General features: G+C 49.7%; 2 non-coding genes across 2 annotated transcripts; both read left to right on the forward strand.

Moving 5' to 3' along the window:
• The first annotated feature begins 13,665 nt into the window (after positions 1-13,665).
• LOC126523770 (U1 spliceosomal RNA) lies at positions 13,666-13,827 on the forward strand. Its single transcript, XR_007597771.2, has one exon. It is a non-coding gene; the product is annotated as a U1 spliceosomal RNA (small nuclear RNA).
• Positions 13,828-18,957: 5,130 nt separating this feature from the next.
• On the forward strand, positions 18,958-19,119 carry LOC126523759 (U1 spliceosomal RNA). Its single transcript, XR_007597767.2, has one exon. It is a non-coding gene; the product is annotated as a U1 spliceosomal RNA (small nuclear RNA).
• The last annotated feature ends 2,469 nt before the right edge of the window (positions 19,120-21,588 follow it).

Raw genomic sequence — 21,588 nt, forward strand, 5'->3', positions numbered from 1 at the left:
GCATTCCTACATTAGGATAGGAATAACTTTAAGAAAGTGCCGGCAACCGACCGTTTAACGCGTCGTGATGCTGGCCAAGCGTCGACCCGGGGTTATACCCTACCCTGCACTACCCCAGTTGGGCCCGTTTGTGGTTGGTCATAAGGCTTGTGCTTTTCGAGCGCACCCCGGGCCTTCTGGACGGCCCATAGTTGTGTGTGTGTCCTTGTGTGCAGACAGCAGTGCACCTTGAAGTTCGGGCGGGTAAGTCATGGAGGTAACTGCTGTCGGGAACCTGGCACAGTCCCACATGATGTGCCATTGGTCCGCCGGACCCGCTGCACAAACACCGCCCAGCCCACTCGGATAGAGCTCTGGGTGAAGCACGTGCAGCATTGCGGGGGCGAGGAGTGACGCGGTCTGTGTTTGCCTTAGGTTTACGGCCTCCTCCCGACTGAGAGCCGGGTGGGGAGGTGGCATTGTCCGTCGAGCTAGGCGATAACACTTGGTTACTTAGGCATAACTAGTCAATCTGTCCTTGGTTTCGAACCACCACACGGAACGGTCACTCTCGGGGGCGCGGAAGGTAAGCGCTCGCGCCGCCGAATGGGCCGTCTCGTTGTGGTTCGGTGAGGATGCACACTCGCCGGCGTGCGCCGGGAACCAATTGATACGGATGGTGCTGCCGCGGTCTTGAAGTTGGAGCTTACCGACGATGGCGGCCGCAAGCGCGCATATTCGCCCCTTGGCAAAGTTGTGCACGGCGTTCCTCGAGTCGCTGAGCACGGTGCGACACTCGGCTTCGGTGATCGCCAGAGCAATGGCAACCTTCTCAGCGTCTGTAGCATTCGTGCACAGCACGCTCGCTGCCGCTGTGTTCGTGCCGGTAGCCGCCGCAACGACCGCTGCCGCGAAGCCTTCCCGCTTGTATTCCGCTGCTTCCACTTACCGGGCGTACGGGTCTTGGGCGTGTTGTTCGGTGAGGGCCTTGCACGCGCCTGCCGCCGTTCTTGGTTGTACTCTGGGTGCATGTTCTTCGGGATGGGGTCCACGTAAATGTGGGCCCGCGCCTCCTCTGTGATCTCGCACGGTTGCCGACTGGGAGCTTGGGGGTTGTAATCCAGGGACGTCAGTATACTGCGGCCCGTTTTGGTGGTAGAGAGGCGCTCCATTTACGCGGTGAGCTGCGCCACGGCTATTTCTTCTAGGGTGTTATGGACGCCGAGCTGCAGGAGCCGAGCCGTACTCGTGGTCTCCATTAAGCCCAGCGCCGTCTTGTAAGCCCGTCTGATCAGAGTGTGGATCTTGGTCCGGTCAGTGACCTGCCAGTTGAGGTAGGCCGCAACGTAGGCGATGTGACTGATCACGAACGACTGGACAAGGCACACGAGACAATCTTCACGCATGCTCGCCCGTCGTGTCGAGACTCGGTGTATGAGCCGGATAACGTGCATTGCCTTGGTGGTAAGCTTGTTGATGGTCTCATCGTTGCGGCCGATCTTGTTGAGCAGCAGGCCCAGGACCCTGATCTTGAGAACTTCGGAGATGCTTTGCCCCGATGCAGTCACAATCTTGATGTGGTCACACTCCCAAAGAGGAGCGCGCTTCCGTCCCGGTCGAAGCGGTGTGAGGACGAACAGCTCGGATTTGGCGGGCGCGCACATTAGGCCTGTGCCATCAAGGTGTTGCTCGATGGCGGTAACCGCCGCTTGCAGCTGTTCCTGCTGGCGTCGGTACTGCCGGCCGCCCACAGGGTAATGTCGTCGGCATAGACCACATGCCGGACGCCGGTCCCCGCTACTGCCCTCGCTAGCCCGATCATGACGAGCTTAAAGTGCAACGCCGAGATGACCGAACCCTGCGGAGTACCCGTACTGCCGAGCTTCTGTTCGGGGAGCTTGAGGTCTCCGGCGTGCAGTTCCACCGTGCGGTTGGTCAAGAAATCTTTAATATAGTTGTTGCTCGTTACTCCATGTTGAGTCTTCATACTTGTGCTAATATGGCTGAGTGTTTGACTTTGTCGAATGCACTTTGTAAATCGAGCCCCAGAATTAATTTGCTGTCTTGTGTCTTGTTGTCGATGATTTATTGTTTAAGTTCTAATATGGCATCTTGTGTGCTGAGTCTGCGCCGGAAGCTGATCATTGTGTCAAGATAGAGGCCTTCCTTCTCTAGGCATTCCTGCCACCGGTTGGCGACCACGTGCTCCAGCACCTTGCCCACACAGGACGTGTGCGAGATGGGACGCAGGTTGCCGGTGTCCTGTGGTTTGCCCGGTTTCGTTATCAGCATCGTTCTTGCTGTTTTCCACTGTCGGGGGAGCTTGCCCGAATGCCAGCATTCATTCAAGTAACGGGTTAGGGCCTCTGTCGAAGCATCGTCCAGGTTGCGTAGCATCTTGTTGGCAACGAGATCGGGTCCGGCTGCTGAGCGGGTGTTGAGCTCGTGCAGCGCTACCCGTACCTCTGATATGGTAACGTCTCGGTCGAGCCACGCGTTGGGCAGCCCCCCGTACGGCGGGTAGGTTTCCGTTGGCGTGACCGGCAGATACTTGGCTTCCAGGCTTTTGATAACAGCGTCTTTTTCTTGTTGCTGTGTGATGTTGTGCATGAGGCGGGCCAGGCGGTCGCGCTGGTATGACTTGGTCTTTGTTTCGTCTAGGAGGTGCCGAAATAGATTCCATGTGCAACTGCGACGCAGTTCCCTGTCAGCTCGGTTGCAGATTTCATTCCACTGCTGACGGCACAGGAGCTGGAGCACAGGAGCACAGGTGTTGACTCGCCCTGTTTAAGTCAGCCATCTTCTTCCTCAATTTGCGATTCAACCGTTGCTGCTTTTAACGCGCCTGTATCGAACGTTTGGCCTCGATCAGATGAGCCAGGTGGCTGTCCATGATGATGACGTTCTCGTCCGTTTCTATGGCCTTTGTGGCTGAGCGCACTGCATCGCGGAGCTCCGCCGTCCAGGTTTCGATCTCTGTGACGTCTTGTGCTGTGGTGAGGCGTTCCTTACGGAATCCGTCCCTGTCCGTCCGCTTGTGTATAATGGTATCGCTCCGGAATTGGTTGGGTATCGTAATTTAGAGGACGTAGAGGTCACTGCCCAGGTCGACGCCCGTGTTGTGCCATGTTACTCTGCCTGTGTGGTCATTTTTGATGAATGTAAGGTCTGGTGCGGTGTCTCGTGCTACGGACTTGCCGATGCGGGTGGGATGTGCGGGGTCCGTGAACGGGACACAGATGTGGTCCAGGGTATCCTGTAATAAGCCCAGTCCCTTGGCCGTGTCCTTCACGTAACCCCACTCTCGATGGGTGGCGTTAAAGTCCCCTCCGATCAGCAACGTGCTGTCTCTGGCTTGGGTGCAGGCTGTGTGTAGTAGGGCTTTGAATTTCTGTGTTTGGTGCTAGGGGTTACTGTAGATGTTGGAGATGAACAGGCTGCCTTTCCATTGTTTGCGTGGGATGATTTCGGTGAAGGCGTATTCCACCCAGCTGAGGCCGTGTTTGAGTTGGTGCTCGATGAACGTTAGCCCTTTGCGGACGAACGTGCAGACGCCCCGTCCCTCCGCTTGGCTAACGTGAGAGCGATACTCAGGGAGGGTACGGGTCACCGTCGCTGTTTCTTGCAGCAGGATAATGTCGGGTTTCTTGTTTAGTGGGGTGATATGTTCTTGCAGCACTGTTTTCTTGTTGTAACTGCGGCAGTTCCACTGCCAGACCATAAGGCCCTGTAGCGATCCTATTGTGGATTGGGGCTGGGACATAGTTGTGGCGAAGGTGGGGCTTGCATCTATTCTTGGAGGTATGGGTGGTTGGCGAATTGCGCTGAAAAGATGGGACTGTGCACTATGGGCTTGAGGGTGTGTTCAATGAAGTGGAAACGCTCTTGTATGGTGCGGAAGGACATGGTGATGAGTTCCTCCAGCAGCGCCAGTCGTTGGTTGGTCACGGCAGCCGTGCTGGCGTAGGTGTTGGCGAGCGCTCCAATTTGGTTTCGAGCTGAGTTTCCAATTGGGTCAGGTCTTTGTAATGTCGTGATGAAGTGCGTGTTCGTTTCTTGGTGGTTGGGTCAGTGGTCTTCTGCTCCGGGGTCTCGTCTTGGGTTTTGTCCTTTGAATCTGTGCCTTGGTGCGATGGCGTGTCGGTGTTCTGCTCGGGGACAGCGGTGGGTGTAGGTTTGGTGCGTGCTCGTTTCTTGGGGGCTGGATCAGTGGTCTTCTCCTCCTGTGGCTCGTCCTGGGTTGTGCCCATTGATTGTATGCCTTGGTGTGATGGTGTGTCAGATTTCTGCTCGGGGGTAAGGGCGGGTGTAGGTATCTCAGGTGACTGAGCTGGGTCTGTCCTTGGATGGGCTTGCTGTGCTTGAAGTTCTTTCTTGACCTCGGCTAGCTCCTCGGCAAGCCGGTGCGTGGTTTCTACCAGCGTCGCATTGGTGGCGCGGAGTTTTTCGAGTTCCTTGTAGTAGGGGCTGGTAATCCACGCCTGCCAGCTGCTCGGAGTGCTTCGGCCACTAGCGGCGCTGTTGGAGCGGGCGCTGCTGCCTTTAACTTCGCCCATGGCCACGTCGGCCCAGCTGATTGTCACGGGAGCGCGATTGCTTTGCGCCGCAGCTGTTCCTGTCTGACGAGGCATGGCCGCGGAATGCGCTGCTCGTGGCATGACGCGAAGGGCAACGTGATGCGTGGCGTGAGGCATGGCGCGACGCGCTGCGGGATCCGCCACGGGAAGCGCTGCGCGAGCGGGAGCGTCCAAGACGTGGAAAGGAGCTTGATTCGAGCGCTTGCTTTCGCTGTTCTTCGGCGTTATGGCGTTCCCATCGCCGTTGCCGCACAACGTATGGAACCTTGTATTTGGTTCTGCAGAGGCGGTCCCCAGTGGGGTGTTCTTCGCCACAGAGTTTGCACTTGGGGACACACTTGTGGATTAGAAGGATTAGAAACACCGCATGAAAGACAAACACGTACGTTCGGTGTGGGGCACGGCAAAGCAAAGTATAACGCACATACTTGGGAACCTTGATACCGTTGAACACTACGATTTGAGTCGTCGTGTTCCCGATACACTTCGCCCCCGCGGCGAGGGGGTTGTACTTTGTAACGATCTGCTGCATTATTTTGGCTTCGCTGTCCTCGAACGCTATGCCCCTGATCTCGCCCTGGACTGTGTCGTGGGCTGTCGTTCCGTAAGCGCTCACCTCGTATATTTTGCCTTTGACGTTGATAGCTTGTATTCGAGCATACTTCTTCGCTCGCTCCTCGCTCGGAGTGCTGAGCACCATAATGTTCTGATGGGTATTGGGACACGCCATATTCTCAGCTCGATCTGCCTTTTCAATTCCTGCTGCCGCCATGATGGCAGTAGCCACGTATGCAGCTCCCGCCTTGGAAATATCGAGCCCTCCGCGGGGCCGCACGACGATTTTAATTTCTTCCGCAGGCATTGCGGGCATGCGAGCCGCCCGAATAACTGTGGTCCTAACGTTCTTGTTGAATTTAGTCTTCTGCTGAGAGCTCGCAGTATCGGTACGATAATTCGACTCACCCTGCGTTGCTTGCAGGCGTGTTCGGCTCGTGTGCCCACCGTTGTGCAGCCATCTGGGCGTGCGATGAAATTCCTCGGGCATAACTTCTTCTCCCTCTACTTGCACGCACATTTGGGAAACCTGGGAACCGTGCGTGTAAGCGGCTAGGTTCAACACGGATGGCTGGCCCAGGTTCGTCAAAGCGGCTGGCTACGCCCAGCGAGCCTTGGCTTCGCTTAGGCCTAGCAATGCCTATTGGCGGTGAACCATGAAAAGTCCGGTCAACCGGTGAAAAACGCACCTTTGATGGAAAGTCGGCTCTCGGATGATAGCGGATACCTTCACGGTCACAGTGGTAATAAAATCTTCGGGATCCACACTTATTAGCACTGCGAAAGCGGGCATTAGCGACGGAGCCGATATGAGCACTTCTTTGTCAGCAATGGCTCATCTTCCTACATTATTTGCCTGTCAGAACGTACAGTCGGCGCAAAGCACCTTTCAATAAAGAGCAATAGGCGCCGCTGATATGTAGTTATCACAGTCTTTTCTGATGTGTAGCGCTTCCACAACCTTGCACGCTCTGGCTTTTGCGTCGTGTTAGCACACATGTGAACACATATAAAGGGCTGCAAACCCTCCGCCCACAATCAGCACACAGGTCCATAGAGGGCGTTAAAGGGCGTAAGTTTAAAGCTTCGTGCAGCGTTTTTTTTTTTCGTTTCCTTTTTCCCGCAGCAAGTAAGATGAATTCCAAGCTCCCTTTATATTTTGCTGGAGCGAAACACCTTTCAATATCCGACGATGGCGATGACACGATGGTGAAGAGCACGATGATGACAATAATAATGACGTCGGCCCAATGACGGCATTTAGCTCACTGACATCTTAGACCACGAAGAACTGCCTTGGTCAAAAGAACGCTGAGACTTACTGCTTGCATAGAAAGCCGCGCCGAGAACGACAGCATTTCGCGGGTCTTCGAATAACAGAATTACGCCAATTTTAGCAATCACCACTGTGCTCAATTATCCCTGGAACTACAAGTTTTGCTTCGTTATTATATGTTACGTATTATCCCCATGCCATACATAAAGCATCGAGTAGAGTGATTGAATGCGTGCGCTTTCAGGGGGGGGGGGATACATTATAACTCCAGCTCACCATTAGGGCCGCCCGAACTTGTCGTAGAACCAACGATACTGTAAGCAGCAAGCGTCCTGAAAAAGCACACGGAAACAGATCCCCACGTCACTAAGTTAACTAGAAGAAGGTAAACAAAAGAAATTATTCCCGGAGTGTCCATAAAACTGACCATTAAAACATAGTTCTTAATTTGTTCAGATAAATGAGTGCAGCAGAAGATACCGAAGGCTTCAAGTGGCCTGTAGCACCTTACACGTCGTTTATTTCTCATACCATGCTTCACTTCTTTCTTTTTAACTGGCGACACCGAATTTGGGGTCATGGGGACATGTAGCAACATGTATCTTTTGTAGCACACCAAATAATGAAAACCTGTTCCCGGTGGCGGCACAACGTTAACGCCTTTACAATTATTATAAATTAAGGGCTATACGATAGCTACTTCAGCACCAAATCCAAACAAGCAGCTTACGAAGGTACAGGAAGAAAGCACGGAGAATTGAACGTGATTTCGAAAGATGCTCAGTAGCTTTTGCCATCTCTCGGCTCTCTCGAACCACTACACCGCGTGGCACACAGACACACGAGCCTAGCAAGGTGTCTCGGAGTAGCAAGGACCTCGTATACTCAGTTCACGCTGTGTAAAGGGCTCTCTCGGTTTCTGCAATCCCACTGAAACAGCTTTGTCGTTAAGACGGACTCAAGCCAAGCGCAAAAGCAGCTTATAGGACTTTGACAGTACTCGGGTTTCACAATTTTTCGGGGTCAGCTTTACTTTGCTTCACTGTATTCTGCTTGCCTCATTGATCTCGCGTAGTGTATTCCCTTCTTACCTCACTTAACGAGATAGAGAGAGAGAGAGAAATTTACAAATGAAAGGCAGGGAGGTTAACCAGGATTCAGCCTAGTTGGTTACCCTAAACGTGGGAACTTAAAAAGGGAGGGAAAGATTAAGATAAAGGAAAATTCACTGCGTATATTGCCGACGTCGCAACAGTTTACTGCACCATATTTTGTAACATGACAATTATTTGGCTGCCGGGTAAGATGCAGAGACTACAACGACGTGGTGCACGTGATGCTCCTGAACGCAGGTTACACAGTCTCCGTGATATGTCCGGCTTTCATCATGCCATTTGTGGTAATTGCCGTCTTTACAATTACAATTGCACGTCAAAGAAGACATAATAAGCTCTCTTTCAATAAAAAAATTATGCCCTTGCGTATATATTATTGTTTGACCATCTCGAAAGTCATTCGCAGCACTATAGAAGCTGGTGCACTGCTTAGCCTAATGTCCATCGACATGTGTTCATCCGTGCCGCGTGGTCTGCTTCCTGCCACAGTAATTCGCCCCATACAACTTGCATATGCAAAGCTCCTAACACATCGCCTATCGTTGTCACCTATCCCGTACCAAGCAGGAATGAGGTTGCCTAATCCCACCTATTATCAAACAGCTACGCCTTGAACAATAATCCACCGCGCAAGGATTTGCCTGCGTACGCCTCGTAACTTTCTCAGTGCTGCGAACGACTCGTGCGATGGAGTATAGGTACAATTTGTTACTACACTAAGTAATGCGGGAAAGGACAGACCCGGCAATCGGATACGTCTGTAAGGCTAGTCAGACTCTGCTACATGTAAGCCGATTCCTTATAAAGGGCTGTCTTGTACGTAAGCTATTAAGCAAACCAGCAGTTCGTGGTGTCTGTTGGTTTATGATGCAATGTATGCTATACAGCGTCGGGACTGCAACATCTCTGTGGTACGTGCGTGTCTATATATATAACGCACAGGCGCTAATGTGGCGTCGTCCTAACGGTACTGTGTCGCAATCGTGGCTCCCAATGTTCGTATCTTTATTTGTTGGAATATCTTGATTTCGAAACAGCCTCGGTCGGCAAGGTCAGCGAAGGTTTCGAAAATAAAGCTTTGTCTTAAAATCGCGCTCTTAAAGGCTGCTTTTCTACGCTGTAGTCTAGCTCACTGCCGACAGGCGCCTCCAGACTCCGCGAGCACGCTAACGGACGCGCAGTACGCCTGTGCGCTCCGTATCCCTGTTTATGTGCACACGAGCATCGCATTTTAGTTCCCCGTGAGCTCAAAGCGCTCACTTGTTGTTGTCGTTCCTGTAAAGAAGATTTTTTTTTTCTTTCCACCGAGGAAAATGCGCTCAGTAACTTACGAGGAGAAAAGAAAGAAGGTGGCATAGCAAAAACTACAAGCGCGATGAAATGAACCCCGTGGGATAAGCAGCGAAGTAAACCTTCAATGCTCAACGTACGAGGCTAACCGATAGGTGCATAGAACAGAAACACAATACTGGGCTCTCTCCATACTTAGTAGCTGGAGTTAATTTTCGATGAATATGATACCTGGTCCTTCGGTGGCATTAACATGTACATTAGCATTAGCATCGGTAACTTGGGCGAGTTGGAGGAAGTTCAGATGTGTTGTTGTTGTTCTTGTTGTTGCCTCCACGAGCACTACCGCTAACTAGACCAAAACGAAGCGCTTGTGTTGTGAGCCGCTTTCGTCGTCGTCTAGTTAGCGCTGCCGCTTCTCAATTCTGAGCCTTCGGTTGCATATCTTGTAAACACCTAAATCTTCAAAGGAACAACGAGGATAACGACTTTGTCCAGGAACTTTCAGCTTGCCCCTTTCACGTCTCTCTTCCTGCCGAAAAGTCACCTCCAAAATGGGAAGTCGTAAGCATTCGTGTAAATAGAACCTTGTCACCATCAATATGATCATCATCATCGATATCGCTGTCGTCATCTACATTAGTGCCATCGTCATCAAGCCAGTGAGAAAGTAGTGGTGAAACCGAGACTTAAGACGTGCGCACTACAACGAGGCAATAAAGAAAACTACTTGATAAGAGAAGTATCCAAAGGAAATGTAACGAAACAGGAGATGGGTTAAGACAAAATGGGTCGGAGCCAAAGGAAATAAATAAAAGGATTCGCAATGGTACGTATTGGCCTTGCCATCCTTTTTTCCCGCGCACTCATGTGCGCGGAAACACCAAGGGAGAAACAAGAAAATGAAAATCGAAGCACAAGTGAACAAAAGAACGAGCAACGATAACACGCCATGCAAAAATGAACTTAACGTTGCCTTCAAAGCTTTCTCCCAAAAAGGGCACCGACCTTTCGCCGCTGGGAGGACAACTGAGGGAAATGAAACGTTCTTCGTGAAGGTAGAACAGTGTGCGGCTCCGTATTGAGAGGGCGTTGTTATTTGTATTTTTCTTTCTTTTGCAGGGAAGCTGTTATGGAAACAACGGAAGCGCTCGAAAACGTTATAGGCATGTTTTCACTAAGTTTATATTCAGACATATATGGGGCATGTTCGGAGTAGTATTTAAGAAAATATTCAAGTGCCTTGGTTAATTAGAAGCTAAATAAAAATTGTTAAACAATAGCTTTCCATCTTCTTAGAGGCGCTATTTAAAACGCTTCCAAATTGCCCTCACTGACATGGGATTATGAGCGGCGACATCAACATTATATTAGGAGAGCACAAAGGTCCTGTTGAGTCTATAACTTAATTTTGGTCTTGGCAGCAAATTTCTGATGTACGCATTCGGAAATTTAAAAAGGGTTTTGCAAACCACATAGGAAGTGAAAAAAGCTCCACGTACTATTAAGATGTTAAAGAAAGAGGGACCACTTGTTATCCAAACGTGGGGAAATTTTCAAGAGCGTCAGTTAAATACGAATTTTGTGAGAAGTCCTTATATTTAGGGTTTGTCTGTAATTACGTCCTTAACTCTCTTCCGTTTCGGGAGAAACGGGAGAAACTCCCGTTTCTCTCTTTTTTTTTTTTGAGAAGTTCGAACCCCATTTCAATTTCTTCCTCACTGGCCTGTTCGGAAATTAGCTCCAATAATTCCGATTTTAGCATTTCCTTGCGTACATCTAGGCCCAGTTCCTCACCAACAATCAACAATTCGTCTCTCAGCGGTTTCTTTAACTCCATGATTGCTGCTTTACTGCTTTGGCCCTGGTCGCTAAATCTAGCTAGGAAAACACAACCTAGCTAACACTCAACAATCTAGCTTCCCTACTGTTCTAAACAGAACAACCACAAAATGAAGCCTAGAGAGTCAAAGCAAGAACCAAGCACTCACCGCAGTCATAGCACCACGTCGCAAAGTCCATCTCACCGCTGTCAGCCGGTTGTCAGGATTGGGGCTCAATCCCGTCGCTCGCGATTCGTTGTCAAGATTGGAGTCCGGCATGAATTAGAAGGTAGCTGGCTCATGCCGTCGTCCAACTTATCCACGCTGAGGACGTTGATGAAGGGAAGAACTGCTTCTCATCGAGAACGAGGAATATGGTTTTTTTTTACAGTATCTACATCAGTCTAACATGACTGCTTGAGAGAGTACATCAGTCTAACACAAATGCTTGAGAAAGTGCACTGAGCAGCCGCAAAACAGCGGTTTATAAACACTCGGTCCCCCCTCGATCCCAAGGTGACGGAAACGTTCGTCCAGCCATCGTAAACAAGCCGCCTCTCTGCGGGACGGCTTACACACATACACTTCCGCACAGGTTCTCGGTCCGGAGCCGACGTCAGAAGGACTTCGTAGAACTCGGGGCTTGTGTCTGGAAAGATGCCCTTTATTCCCCAAGCTGACCCCCGCAGCGCGGCCGGGTGCCCATTGTCTTGCGTCTTGGACGGCGCGTGGGAAGGATCCTCGAACTACGTTCCCGCAAGCACTCCCCCGCTCGCGGCAGACCAGGGTGGCGGTGGCGGGCTCAGTAACAATAGTTGGTCCGCTGATCCCATTCAGTCACAACGGCGACGAGGCTAGAGCGTAACGGTGGCGTTCCAAGAAAGTTGACGCCGCTGTAAGGCTTACGCTGTGGATTCTCTCCACACCGCTAGCAAGTTACCTATCTGTGCCCTTTCATTTCATGTTTTTCTCACACCTAATTACCCCTATTATTTCTTTGGGTTCATTCACTACAGGCTTTATGTGCTCGTACATATATATGTAGCAACTTACGGTTGTCTTCGCCTGAACCCCGTCAGTTGCACACTCAGCTCCTCGAAGAGGCAATATGTGTGCCGAGCCAGCTAATGAACAACACTTTTGAACGTAGTGAAAGGGGTTTCAATTGTAGATCCGTGAGTTCAAAGAAGTGCGACGTAGTGATAAGTAATTTTTCTCTCATTTAACGCTAAACCACCATTCAATTTCTTTCGCACTTTCTCTCGCATTGTTTATCCTTCCATTTTTTTTTCTTTTTATGGGGAAAGTGGGATGAGGAATCACGCCCACCACATTTACGCGCGAAGCCACTTTGAGCAGGGAGAGTAGCGCGTCTTCATAGGCAAATGGTGACGCGAGGAGTAAGCTTCGTGCGTAAAGAATAATTAATTAAATTATAGCGAGCGAACCATGCGCGACGCCTTTCTCGGTTAGGATCACCAGGCAAGCGAAGTCTATTGGAAATCCTCAAATCCTCGACCCTTCTCGCAAGCATTGTAACCATGTAAATGCATGCAAAGCGTCGAGCAGGCATCAGACTACGGAACTGCTGCACGATGCTCCAAAATCGATCACGCATTCGTCAGAAACGGGCTTCAAATAAAAACATGCAACAGCCACAATTATAATCTCAGATGAACTATAAAATAGCAAGCTAGATACATTAGGCGCTAGCTAGGAGTTAGCATCCTTTTTTACAGAAGACCGTCGACATAACGATTAGAATAGGCAGCCAAGTGGCATGCAGTGCGTACGTAACAGGGGACATACCGAGGAAGGCCCATGACATGTTGATTGCAAACAAAGGTAAGCACCCGTATAGAAAGATATCCCTGGATTGGGTTCCAAGCCACATTAGCATAGAGGAGACTGGATAGAGCACATGCTCTCTCCCGCGTCACGATTTCGGGCCCTCAGCTTAAGTTCGACCATCAATTAACCTGAAGGGAACACCAATAAGATAAACAAAATAGAGAACAACATTAATGCTAATGGCACGCGGAGGACAATGCGCCTTTGTCACCACCAAGAACACTCGTAGAAAAGAAAGCGTCATATGGAGACAAGCACACGCTCACTCACTAGCGACAAGACATTGCTGCACTGCGGACATAATAAAGAAGGACTACGCGCACGCAACAAATTTAGGGGCACCATAACACCCAGCATACGCTTTGGGATTGCCAATGTACTAAAGGTAAACAAAAGAAATATTTAAGACACAGAAAATTAAAACAAGGATCCTCGAGAAGTTGCTGGCTCACTCCGCGGCGGTCAACGTTACAGTGAACATCAAACTGGTCACAGTACCTAAATTAACAGAGGCGGCAGGCAATTGCAAGGACCGAACTTCAGCAGGCCACGACCATAACACATATTGCGCCATCTTTTGGAACCCCGGCCATGAGTAGAAATTAGTATTATTATAATTATTAATATTATTATTATACATGCACCTGCCGTAGTTGCTCGGAGGTTATGGTGTTGGGCCGCTAAACACGAGGTCGCGGGATGGAATCGCGGCCATGGCGGCCGCATTTCGATGGGAGCGGAATGCGATTAACACTCGTGTACTTAGATTTAGGGGCACGTTAAAGAACCGCAAGTGGTCGAAATTACCCGGAGTCCCCCCCCCACCCCCCCCCCCCCTAAGTCGTCTCTCCTCAACAGATCGTGGTTTTGGTACGTAAAAGCTCATAATTTTAGTTTATTATATTACTTGCGGGACAGAACCCCGATAACCTGTAAGAAACGCAAACCAACACGCGCTGGTGTTCGACCCTTTATTCTTTATTTCCGAGCTAGGTTAGTGAAAAAGCTATCAATAAATTTCATAGATGTTGAAAGTTGGATAATAGGGTTTCAGCTACAAGTCTTCTCTGTCGTAACACCGCCTTGTACATTTCTGTAAATTAGTATTGCGTTTACTATAAGACGCGATGCACTCTTCACAACCAGCGCAACCTATAGCGCCTCTTGAAATAAGCTGTCGTTCTTATGGATTACGATTCATACTTACCTGGTGCCGAGTTCCCGATGATCATTGAGGTCGGGGCTCCGTGCGGAGGCTAACCATTGCACTACGGTTGGCTGAATCACGCCACTACCCCAAACTGGGGCAGATGGGGCATGTAATTTTTGGTAGTGGGGCTCGGCGTGCGCGCCAGCCCCTCTATGTTGGAATCCAAAGTAAGAACTCGTGTATCCTGCATTCAAGCGGTGCCCACGTACGAATTACACAACCTGTGCAAACCCAAATGCAGTGCACCTGACGTTCAAGCACTTGTTCGCCCAGCAGTTAACTGTTATCGCTTCATATTTCAAAGACAGCCCAGCCAGATAGAATCCGATATTTGATTCGAAAGACGCTACTTCTCCGATGTGCAATGTTTATTGCACATATTCTATAACGGATTCCAGTATTTTTGGACGATTGTGAGCGCGCGGGAGCTGCGTGCCGACCGACATGACGTCATACGTGCCGGCTTTCAGTAGCAGCAGCATAAGCAACAGGGGTGGGCAGCCGGCGCTTTCCTGACGTCCGCCTCTCACTGTTTCATGAGCGCGCAACCATGCAAGGTGCCACTGAAAGCGACCTGTATAGCTGCAGCATAAGGGCACATTGATGACGTCGAAAAATAGCTTTTGCAACCTCAGAGAAGACCGTGCATTCGATCGATGTCTCTTGCGACGCAAATTTCGCGCTCGAGTAGTAGACGCTGGTGAACCTCAATAACTCCTTCTACGTCTGCGGGTGTTTTAGCGCCGACGGAAATGACCGTGATAGAGCGAGGCGGCATGCTGACTTGCTCTACGAGCACACTGACGGCATGGTGACTCCGAGAACTCTCTGGCAATATCGCTTGGTCTGCGGATAGCGTTATCGACTTCGATGTAAGGTCGATGATTGCGCCTTATTGCTTCAGGAAGTCCATGCCGATAATTAGGGCTCGTGAACACTCTTGAGCGTAATCAAGTTGCTATGATAGGTTCGGTCATGAACGGTAATTCGTGAAGCACAGACTCCAGTCGGTGTTATCAAATATCCTCCAGTTGTCCGGACTTGACGACCTTCCCATGCAGTCTTAACTTCCTTGAACTGGGCGGCAAAGGGTCCGCTCATGACGGAGTAGTCGGTTTCTGTGTCCCTAAAGCGGTGACTGCATGGCGTTTGAGAAGCAAATCGTGGTAGGTGGTTCTTTGGCATGCGTTTCAGTTTGGTCTTGGCGTAAGATGACAGCTGCGCCCCGTTGACATGAGGGTGCCACGTAGGATCGTAAGGTTTTCTTTTGTTGAAGTATGCTTGGCTTCAAGGCTTGGTCGGGATGGCGGCGTGTCGTTGCTACGTCAACGAGTAGGACGTTGAATCGGCGTCGTCGGCGGCGGAGGATCTTCGCCATTGAGACGAACAGCAACCGCCCCGCCGTCAGTTGCTTCCTATAGTTTTCCGCATATGAGGTTATGGCCGGGGCCGAACTAGTGTATGGTGCGGGCTGCGGCGACATGTAGCGTCCTTGTGAGGGCGAACGGGAAGGTCGCCGGGTTGTCCAGCGTGTTGAGGCGAGGTATTCGGCCATGTCGCGAGGTCGCTCCCGAAGCTGTGGATGCGGTGCATTGACGGCAAACCCTCGCAGTCCCAAGTCGCGGTGTGGCCATCGGCGGAACACGTGGCCGGCTTCTCCTTCGCAATGATAGCTGAGCGGGTGGTGTTCGGGGTCTCGCCAAATGTGGCTTCCTCTAGGCGTTTCGCTGGCCGACTTTCGGGTGTGGTGAGGCTGGCGTCTGGTGACAGTGTCTGGTGAGGAGGGCGGACCTCGCGGCGGGCGACGACGGCATATGTCATCGTTTCCGGCTAGGGCTGTGGCGATGGCGGATGCACTTCAGTAACCCCCAGTTATCGCTGAACTTTAACGACGTCAGCAATTGAGGCCACTCAAGGCTGCGACCTGGGAAAGATCTGCACTTCCTCGTGAACGACCTCTGATAGTTTCGCGCAGATCGGCGCTGCGGAGTGCTTGAACATCGATACAATTTGTTGTCAGCGTTCGGCAGTTACATTGCCTTGTCCGCATATAGAGAGTCTTCTGAATGGTTCTGGCTTCGGAAACAACTTCAACAGCGGTCTTGAGCGGGTTGCGTATCAATCCGGCGAAGGCCTCTTGCTTGAAACCGCTCACCAAGAAGCGAACTTTTTTCTCTTCTGGCAAGTCAGGTCGGCGTGTCTAAACAGGCGAATCACCTCCTCCGTGACAATCAAGATGCTCTCGTTGGATAGTTGCACTCGTGCTTCTAACAGACATTCGGCTCTTTCCTTGAGCAAGATGTTCGTAGAGGTGGGCAGGAAGACGTTGCGGAAAAGGGCCCGTGTTGTCATGTTCGACTGCCGGTTCTCTAACCATGCCGCAGCTTGTCGTCGCATTTCCAGCTCTCAAACGAACTTATTCGTCCTTTTATCGGTACTGCATTTCACCCCCTAAAAACCTGAAGTTCTCGCTCAGCGCAAGACGTACATGCATGATTTAAAATTTACGCGAATGTTATCGTTGATTCTGTCTATTGTGTTTATCCCCACCAAACTTTTGCTATTCAGATTGCATGCGCGACAGGAATTGTGTAGTAGTTTCCGGTAGCCACGCGGGCACCGGCGAATACACTGGAACCTTCGATGACTCATGTGCAAAAGCCGACGCGCTTGACCCTCTGGGAAATTTTCAACGACCGCTGGCTGTGTGCGCCGCTATGACTCTGCTTTAAGAGGAAGCTTTAGCTCGTTCCAAACTCGGACACGGCCTATTCAAATACATGTAAAACGCAAATACGTTTTTCTTAGATGACCACTGGGCTGATTTTAATGGAATTTGTTGCATTTGAGACAAAAAGTTAAATCCGGCATGACTTAAATCTAGTGACTGCATGAAGCGGCGTTTTCATTTAGGCCCTCAATTTTGTTGAAAAAGAAAAAAGCGGCATGAGCTGCTTCGAATGCCAAGTGAGCACTTCCGTAAGCACGTGTGAGTTTATCGACGTCATTATTGGAGCGAAGCAACCACAGGCCAGCGGCATCATCCTCTTTCCACAGCTGACACGTAGTCCCGTAGCAACCAGCAACCGGACACAATCCCAAGACTAATGGACGCTGGAACGGCAGTCCTATTAACGGTCGTAAACAGCCAAATGCATCTAAATAGAAGGATATACACACTTGTTAAAAATATGTCAACAAATATCTTGCCATGCGCAAAAACACACGGTAACGTTAAGCAGTACACAGATGGCATGCAGCACATTTCCCCGCTGGGAGATATACGCATTCGTCAAAATTTTAGTGCCGCAAACGAGAAGCTAAGAAACGTGAACAGTGAACCTTGGTGATTCCACCTAAAGCTGTACGCAATAAAAAGAAAGAAATTGGAAATACAAGGGATTTTCGTGGGTTTGAAAGCGCTCAGTTTCAGAAAGCGGTTGGAGCCTCTTTTGGGGAAGCATGTTCGCCTCAGTCTTTTAATAAAAAGACGTAATTCCGAAGCACGCTAAGTGTGTTTCGCCATTCTTCGCAGCTCGCCCGTCCCTTTACTCCCGTCGCGTAGAGCTGCAGCTGTAGAGTGACCGTCATACTCTGCCTCTGTAATTTGGTTAGGCACACCCGAGCAGCTTGAGGAAGTCGCCTGGTATGCCTGACGGCCACGAAGATATTTACGCAGATCAAATGGGGCAATCCAGTTAAAAACACTCACTCATGCGTTTTTCTCTGTTCTACTCTTTGTGTGTTATCTCTTTCTCGAGACGAACAAACTGCAGGCTGTACGGGAGCAACGAAAAGAAGCTTGAAATTCAGAAATTCAGATGTGGAAACATGTTCAGGAAAGAGAAGACGCCATCGATCAATAATCAAAACAGCGGAACGCCTTTGATACTGGTGCTGATCAGGTACTGATGCAATGAAATATAGTGGTAGCAATGAAATGATAGCAATGAAATGTTCGTCCGCTTAAAAAATTTTGAATCCATGCAATTATATACTGTGGAAGATTCACACTATTGAGCCTGTTGATTAAAGTACTGTGGTCGACACTGTCATACGCCTTCGCAATGTCTAATGTCACTAGGTCTGCGTACTGGTTGTTGCGGCGAGCGAGTTGGATTCTACTCTCCAAGTCAACATGAGCACACCAAATTAAGCAGCCGGGCCTGAATCCTATTTGAGAATCACTTAATATTTGGTTCTCGCCTATCCACCTATCAACGTGACCATAAAGAACTCTCTCCAGTAACTTTACAAGATTTGAGGTTAGAGAAATAGGTCTAATGTTGTCTATTGAATATCCATCGCCTCGCTTTTTGAGTAGTGGAATTATTTTGGCAACCTTCCAATCTGGATGAATCCATGCATTCTTAATCGAGTAATTTATAAAATTAAGCAAATAAGCAGACCTCCTCCTGCTTATCATCCTGATAAGCAGGAGGAGGTCTGGAATCGACATGGGAACGAGATGAAGAGAAAACGAATCCCCAAGAACACACGAACAGCGCGCCGAACGACTTGCTAAACGCCGCAACGTAGCTAGACAACCAGACTAACCTGGACTTGCAATCAAGATTAACCAAGGCTAATCATGCTATGCCTTAGCTTTCGCTACGTATATCCTTGCATAGCCGAGCTAAGCCACTGCCAATTATTATTATTATTATTATTATTATTATTATTATTATTATTATTATTATTATTATTATTATTATTATTATTATTATACTTGCACCCGCCATGATTGCTTTGTGGCTATGAGGTTGGGCTGCTAAGCACTAGTCGCGGCATCGAATCCCGGCCACGGCGGCTGCATTTCAATGGGGGCGAAATTAAAAAAAACACCTGTGTACTAAGAGTTACGTGCACATTCAAGAACCCCAGGAAGTCTACATTTTCCGGAGTCGCGCATTACGGCATTCCTTATAATCAGCTCGTGGTTTTTGTGCGTGAAACCACATAATTCTGCTTTATTATACCGCATGATGGACAGCCTAGAAGCACACAGCTAACCAGTATGAAACGCACACACGCACGCGATGGTGTTCGACATTTATTCTTGATTTCCGCGCCATGCTAGTGAAAAAAGCTATCAATAAATTTCAAAGATGGGAAAATTATGATTATAGGTTTTCAGCTAGAATGATCGTGTGTCGAAAAACTTCTTGTTTGTTTCTCTAATTTGCTATAGCGTTTAGTATAAAAGGGGATGCGCTCTTCGCAACCAATGCAACCCGCAGGGCCTATTGAAATAGGCTTTCGTCCCGATGTATCACGCCTCATACTTACCTGGTGTCGAGTTCCTGATGATCATTGAGGTCGAGGCTCCGTACGGAGGCTTAACATTGCACTGCGGTTGGCTGAAGCACGCCACTACCCCAAACCGGGGCAGATGGGGCATGTAATTTTTGGTAGTGGGGCTCGGCGTGCGCGCCAGCCCCTCCATGATTCAATCCAAAGTAAGACCTCGTGCATAATGCTATTAAGCGCTGTTTTCATAGGAATTATGAACCTGCACAGTGCACATACTTTTCAAGAACCCTGCCCCTTATGAAAGACAGCCTAGTCAACTAGCATCCGTTCAGACCTCTCACCTTAAACCAATGATGTAGAAAACAATGAAAAAATGAAGGAGGCATCGAAATTCGACTCGGAAAACGTTACTTTTCCGATACTCAGCTTTTAATTCACATATTTCAATTCGGCGGCTGTATTTCTGGACGATTGTAAACCGGCGGGGCCAGCGCGCCGACCGCCGTGACATGTGTGCCGCCTTGCAGCATCATCCGCAGCAGCAACATAGGTCGGCAGCTGGCACTTGCCTGACGTCCGCTTCACAATGTTTCGCGACCGCGCAACCATGCAAGGTTCGAGTGAAGGCGATTGCACGAATGGCGCAATTACATAAATGTGCGACGCGAACTAGCTCTATAGTCGCTTTTTAGCGATGGGTTAGTCCAAGTGTACAATTCGAATAATGACTTAAGCCGCTGTTTCGAACGCAGTTGAAGCTGGAAATCGAACAAGGCGTTGTAGTTGTTTCCATATTGTTCGCGCTCAAGTTTCTGAACTCTGCACAGAAAGAGGGCGGCGATTGCGGACAATATTCACAGGCAGATACAGGCAGGCGACCCTTGCGCAATAGCGAACGTACTCAATGAACGCGTGTGGCGTCGGTTCGGCGTCTGCCCCCGTCCACCTTCCCCTTGCGCCAGTGCTGGGGTTCGTCCACTTCGGACGCTATGGGAAGCTCCCCCAAAGCGTGACGCGCATGTTTCATGAGCAAATGACAGCTATCGAACTACCCTGCTACTACGACACCACAGGGATCGCCACTCGAGAGAGCAGCAGTAGGAAGATGACACGATGCCTTTGCTTATCGCCTGCCAATATCGTCTTCTATTTTCAGCTGTGCAATAAATACCTAAGAAGCATAACTCCCTCCGTCTTGTCTAATGCACCTCCGTTGCTTTCTACTTTCCGCTTTCTGGAGAAAATAAAAGGGATAGCGCCAGGCCACATGCGTTGCCGTTTCGGTGACATGCCGCAGCTCTGCAGAAGAACAGGGCTCGTCTGATAATCGCTGTCCCCGAAATGTTCGGAGCACAGGAAGTCACGCTTTGGCGGTACCCATGATGGTTGTGACGAGCACGCAGCGCAAATCCATGTCTTTCAAAGCTTCGGCTCTGCCGGAAATGCATGAGACGGCTTGTCTCACTTGACGATGCTCTTCGCCCACTTCTGCGCGCAGCAACGTAAAGGCATTCTCCTGCCTCCACTCATCCCATTACAAAGCAGCACGCAACACAAGCGGCGATTTTTTGAAGACTTGGGCACGTGCTCCGCTTGTGAAAAGAAGTATGCGACCAAGAGCGACAGCGGTTCGAACCACAGCGATCTGTGGTTCGCTGCCATTTAGTGCCGTCCATGCGGGTGGAGAGACGCGGGCGACGGCGGCCTCACCGGTGTCCGGCAAAGACAACGTCACAAGAACGTCGCTTCTTCTAGTTCAGGGTACGGCCGGTAGACGCGGTATATTGTGAAAAATGCATAAAATTCATTATTTTCCACTAGTTTCTGCCTGAAAACAAGGTTGTGTCAACCAATTTCAACATCCAAGCTTTCATCCTGGCTAAAAATCTCGGCGGCAAATGTTTTATTCAGTATGCCTTAATATTCTTTGCTCTGCTGATGTAAATGCTAGGCTCAGTGCAAAATAAAGCCAGTTCTTTCAAGATAAAATGTTACCTTTACCTGAATAATGAAACCAGGATCACCCACAATCTTTGCGCATACTGCACCTCATAGTCTGGCTGCATTTGTGGGAAACTACGAACTGCATTTGTGGGAAACTGCGCGAGGGCGGTGTCCCGGCACAACGCAAATAGTGCGCTCAGTGCACATTCTCTTCCTTCGTCTAATCACTATAATGGGTATTGTTATGCCTATTAATCGACTAGGAGTCCTTCATCTTGATCAATTTTAATTTCCTTGGCGTTAGTATTGCAATTTGCTTTTTTTTTCTTTCCGCCAAAATCATTAAAGAAATAGTACCTTGCACGTTGGAATATTATGTTGCAAATATGTCAAAAATCAATCCGTGGGTTCAATACTGATCTGAGCCTATTGGTTAGAAAGTACTGAGATCCTTTTTGCATGCGGTTAACCTAACGTAGGAAAGAATCGAACGTGACTTCAACATAGTTGTATGAGCAAAAGCGCTGTTAAGCAAGGTTAGACCAGGTTCCTCTGTGCTTTTCCCGGCGCCCTACACCGCAAGAGCCCTCAGACGCATTGTCGCCGGCGGCGAAGAGCTGACGCTCTCGCACTGGCGCGTGCTTCATCCATGGCGAGGCTGAGCGACCAAGCGCCGACGAAGCAGCTGTTACCTCACTTAGTCACGTGGTATGCA

Source organism: Dermacentor andersoni, chromosome 6 (genome assembly GCF_023375885.2).
Source record: "Dermacentor andersoni chromosome 6, qqDerAnde1_hic_scaffold, whole genome shotgun sequence".
Taxonomy (NCBI): domain Eukaryota; kingdom Metazoa; phylum Arthropoda; class Arachnida; order Ixodida; family Ixodidae; genus Dermacentor; species Dermacentor andersoni.